Raw genomic sequence first — 5,628 nt, 5'->3', positions numbered from 1 at the left:
GTGTTTACATATATATATATATATATATATATGATTTCACAACAGAGCAGTTAAGGAAAGTGTCAGCAGATCTGAATCAAGAAATAGGTGGCAATACAAAAATAGTAGGGTTTAAATACTCCACTTTCAACAATGGATAGATTGTGTTGACTGAAAATCGTTAAGGAAACATTGGATCTAAACTATACTTTATCCTTTTTTTTGTACTGGGGATTGGACTTGGGACCTTGTGCTTGTGAGGCAGGCGGTGGCGCCACTGAGCTAAATCCCCAGCCCTAAACTATGCTTTATCCTAAATGGACTTAACAGACCTGTTTAGAATATTTTATCCAAAAGCAGCATTCTTTCTATGTGTGGAAACATTTTCCAAGATTAATTATATGTTAGACTTTATGCATATTTCACATTTTATCACTTTCCTTCATCAGAGTCAAGATTCATAATCTTACATTACTTTGTTTTTTTGGAATCAGAGATCGAACTTCCGACCTTGTGCTTGTGAGGCAGGTGGCAGCACCACTGAGCTAAATCCCAGGCCTGACATTGCATTACTTTGAGCTGTCAAAATCCACAGTAACTATGCTTATTTAATGGTTGCATAGTATCCATCTGTATGTAATATAATTACTGAACTTACCGCAGTCATTTTAATGATTTCCATTATTTTCTTTTATCTTTTTGAATCATTTTGTCATTAAACTATTTTCATCCTTAAAAGTCTGGAATGTATATACTCATTACCTAAAGACTTTTCTGTTTTAAGTTTTGTTTTGTTTTGTTTTGCTTTGTTTTTTTTTGAGACAGGGTCTCACTATGTAGTTGAGAGTGACCTGGAGCTCACTATGTAGCCCAGACTGGTCTCGAATTCACAGCCGATCCTCCTGCCTCAGCCTCCTCAGTGCTGGGATTACAGGCATGCACCACCATGCCCAGCATGTTTTAGGTTTTAATATCATTCCTGTCTTATAAAATATAGAACAGTTTTGAACACAGTGACTTTCGTGACCAGGTGTTGACTGAGAAGTTAGCTACGAGACTGAAACAGTGGTAACCCACTAGTAGACACAGCACACAGCTGATGAAGAGGCCACAAGATAACCCAGCCATTGAAATATGACCCAGACACACTGTGATCTATGAAGAATGGTTCCAAATTTTTTGTCCACTCTTCTGATATGATAAATATGTTTCTTCTCCCTCTGGTTTTTGTCCGATTGAACCCAGGCCCTTCACACTGAGCTACATCCCCAACCCATTTTTATTTTTTGAGACAAGGAGTCACTAAGTTGTTCAGATGGGACTGAACTTGGGGTCCTCCTGACTGAGCCTCTCAGTGGATTAACAACATGACTATGTTAACACTTCTTGTAGGTTAGAAGTGTCATGGCTTGGCCATGATTTCTCTTCAGGATTCCATAAAATTGATACCAAAGTGATGTACACGGTACATTCTCCTTGGGATGCTGACACTTTTAAGGATGTGCCTTCAGTGCTTCCTAGAAGGGGTATACTGGGATCCCGGCCCCTTCTTGTCTCTTTGCTCCCCGGTGAGCGTGAGTTAAGTTTCCCCCACCACATGCTTCTGCCAGGATGTTGCTGCCTCACCTCAACAGGCACCGAAACAACAGGACCCGGCCACCATGGACTGAAACCGTAAGCCAAAGTATTTCCTCCTTAAGTCTTTTAACTCAGATATTTTGTTACAGTGGCTAACACACAGTGTAAGCACAGGTATGGTGTCTGTCTCAGACCTGGACAGAGTGCACGGAAAAGGTTTTGAGGATCTGAGAAGTAAGTAGTAGGAGATGAGTGGGGGCAAAAAAATCCATGAAATTTCAAAATCCCAGCAAACCCCCCCTTCGGGATCATCTGATCTAAATGGTGCAGCTAAAACACCCAGAAGGGGACGTAAGCACCAGACAGCTCACAGAGCTCTTCAGTGCTGGCGTAGCCCGGTGAGATAGAGGTGGGTTTCGTTTTCATTTGCCCCTGCCCTTACGCAGTCCTGTGGTGGCAGGGAGACAGTGTGAACCTGAGCAGGAGACGAGACGGCCACGCTCGACTCCCCTTCAGGCAGAGACTCCACAAGTACTGCAGTGTCTTTGAAAACACAATTCACCCTGGTATCACAACCCACACAGTGCTGGTTAAAACTTGCAAGCTAAACCCGATCGATTAATTGCCTGACTTTTAAAAATAAACGATATTCTTGATAGGATCGATGGGTTGCAGAGGTGGGCATTACACTGCAGGCCGCAAACATGCTAGGCCAGTGCTCTAATACAGTTACAGGGGACCCTTAATTGAGTCACAACTGGCCTCACACAGGAACAATTTGGGTTACGGCCAGAATTTTAATTTTAACTTAGGAGCACAGTCTTCAATTAGGACCTGAATGCTGGTCTTTCTGGTGTACGGTTAATTGAGAAGTCCTGGGCCAAGGACCCTGAAATCTGCCTGGAAGAAGGTGTGGCCTGAAATTACACAGGAGAGAGGAGCTTGAGCCTTCAGGTGACCCCGTAGTTGGTGACCTGTCCCTACAGCAGAGTCCACAGGCTCGCAGGTAGTGATGATGTTGAGGATCTGACGCGGGAACAGTCAAGAGAAACTGTGTACAACCTGAGCAACTTCCGGCTGAGCAACAGAACGGCAGCTGAGGAGCTCTCTGAAGAGGAGGGGGAGTATCAACAATCAGCGCGGCAAAGCTCTTCCGAAATAAAGGAAATCCTGAAAAAATGGACAGAGCTACAAACAGTTGTAGAGAGGACCCACCCAGAGAGAGAAAAGGCCAACTGTTGCATTCACTCGCTTAATGACAATGTCACGTTGTACTGCGGAAGTGTTAAAGACAAGACAGAAACGGACCGCCTCAGACCGGGTTTTCGTCTGAAAAGGTTGAGACTTAGCCACAAGCAGGTCCTAGTGGGCTGCAGACTCCCGAGGAGAGAAAGGACGCCGGAGAGCCGGATTCCTGGTGCTCTCACGGAAGGGGACCCTCCTTCCAAACAACCACCACCTCCATTCCATCCTCCCCGTGAGCCAGAGATGTCAACTTGAATGGTGAGTGCGTATGAAATTGTTGTTTCTGGTAAACTGGGCACATTTTATAACTTTGTGATGAATACACTTGGAAAAAATATTGGTCTTTCTGGTAAATCGTGCACATTATACAACCTTTTTTTGTTACGAAAAGGTTAGTTAAGGGGTGCTTTGGGAGGTTCAGAATAACTTCGTTGTGCCCAAGCGTTGCGTCCCCAAGAAGATCACCACTCCTGTATGCAACACACAAGAGCACTGAATTAGCACAGCATGCACTGGGTCTGCCAATCCGAGATTGGAGACCTTGAAAAGCAATTTCAAGCCGTTTTTATAGGTTTTGGGATACATGAGCCCTAGTAACAAGCTTTATCTCTACTCTGATTGGTCAGTTATTACAGTTAAATCCTATTGGCTGTTACTGGGGCCGTGGGCTATTTTGGGATGGCAGGGTTAAGGACCGGTCAGGTGGCCTCCCCAGAGGCTTATCTAGACAGAACAATGTATACTTTGTACATCCTGTGTTTTTTTTGTTTTTGTTTTTTTGGTAGCAGGGATTGAACTCCGGTCCTTGCGCTTGCAAGGCAGGCCACCGAACCGCTGAGCTAAATCCCCGGCCCTACATCCTGTGTTTTTCCAGGGACTTGTTTTGTACAACTGTCACGAGACACATGGGTTCAATTTTAGGTCAGGCTCAGTACAAAATGGAGCTCTTTATTACAAAATGGAGTCACTCTGGTCTCCTCACCTTATGGGCATTTCCATTATTTCTTATGGGAAAAAGTCTTGATTTACAACCAACCTGAATTACAACCAACCCTTGCAAACGAATTGAATTTGTAAGTCAAGAGCCCAACCCTCTCTATACAGTATGAGTACCCAAGGTGCTACAACATAATATTCAAAATATTTGGAATGTATTCCAAAATTCAGGACACGGTAGTCCTGTCATCCTCCAGGGGCCTGTGTGGCAGTACCGGGAGGCTAACTAGTGCCCTATAAAGAGGTGACGGGCCAGGGACTTAGCTCAGTGGTTCTGTTGCCTGCCTCGCAAGTGCAAGATCCCAAGTTCGATCCCTGGTACAAAAAAAAAAAAAAAAAAAAAAAAAAAAAAAAAGAAAAAGAAGAGGGGAAAGTAGGATGCGATAAACATTTTTAAAGAAGTGATAATAAAAAAACTTCAAATTTGGTGAAGAACAAGGTTCAAGAATTTCAATGATAAGTCTAAGAAAATGCAGGCCCAAACATAAACTGCTAAATACTGAAGACAGAAAACCTTGAAAGGAGCCTGAGAATAACAGTGCATTCCTATTGGGTAAGGATTCAGTCATCAGAAACAGTAAAGGCTAAAAGCAGATTAACCATTCTTTCTTTAGGAAGTGTGAGGTCTGAACCTCAGGTCTTGCGCATTCCGGTTAAGGGCTCCACCAGGGAGCCACATCCCCAATCCATTATAGCCTAGCTTTTGTTTTCTTTTGGTGTGGGTTGATTTGTTTTTGTGGTGATAAGAATCAAACCCAGCGCCATACTGGGCAAGGCTGTACCCCTGAGCTGCACCCCCACTACCGAATGAAACATTAAGGACTGACAGAAAAGGAACAAACTGAAAACATTTGTGTTGGACAGTGGGACTCTATTCTAGGATATCTTACCTCTTCGCTTGTCCTTAATCATTGTCTGCATTGTGTGCATGGAACTGCTCAAACTGATGACAGGTGTGTATGTGTCTTATCTGATGCTGACAGAGCCTTTCGGAAGCAGTGATACAGGAAATAGGGTGTGGCAAAGCTGGCTGGGAAAATAAGTGGGACCTGTCAATTAGAAGGTCCTAGGACAGCCGGGCGTGGTGGCGCACGCCTGTCATCCCAGCACTCGGGAGGTTGAGGTAGGACGTTTGCTGTGAGTTCGAGACCAGCCTGGGCTACACAGTGAGTTCCAGGTCAGTCTCAACTACATAGTGAGACCCTGTCTCAAAAAACAAAAACAAAAACAAAAACAAAAACAAAACAAAACAAAACAAAAAAATCCTAGGACAGTGCTAAATAAATCCCCAAGACCTCATATGTGGGGCTTCTAAGAGGCTCCCATGAGATGTGGACAACATATAAGGACACAGATGCCACAAGGAGCCAACTCTTCATGCTAGACCACTCTGTCTTCTAGGGTGTACTTTTAGTTTTGGTCTTTTCTTCTGTTTTGTTTGGTTCAAGTTTGCTCTGCAGAGCCAGTTTTTCTCTTACCCTTTTACCCCTCACATTTCTTTTTACGGTACCGGGGATTGAACTCAGGACCTCACGAGGCAGGTGTGGTGCCACTGAGCTAAATCCCTGGCTGAGGAAACTTACTTATATGCAAATACTCTTAAAAAAAAAAAAAACCCACTAGCTACCATAATTCCAGTACTCTGGAGGCTGAGGCAGGAGGATCCCCTCGAGTCCAAGGCCAGCCTGAGCTATACAGTGAGACCCTGTCAAAAAAAACCCAAAAACCAAAACACTTGAAAGAAAAACAAAAACTAACCAAAATAATCCAAGGATGGTACTGAATAAAGTCTGATTTACCATGGTTTAACAAGTGTCATCGATTCCCCCA

This window comes from Fukomys damarensis, unplaced genomic scaffold, assembly GCF_012274545.1.
Source record: "Fukomys damarensis isolate Sample0158 unplaced genomic scaffold, DMR_v1.0_HiC HiC_scaffold_37, whole genome shotgun sequence".
NCBI lineage: Eukaryota > Metazoa > Chordata > Mammalia > Rodentia > Bathyergidae > Fukomys > Fukomys damarensis.
The sequence above is the reverse complement of the archived record's forward strand: the minus strand, read 5'-3'. Positions refer to the sequence as shown.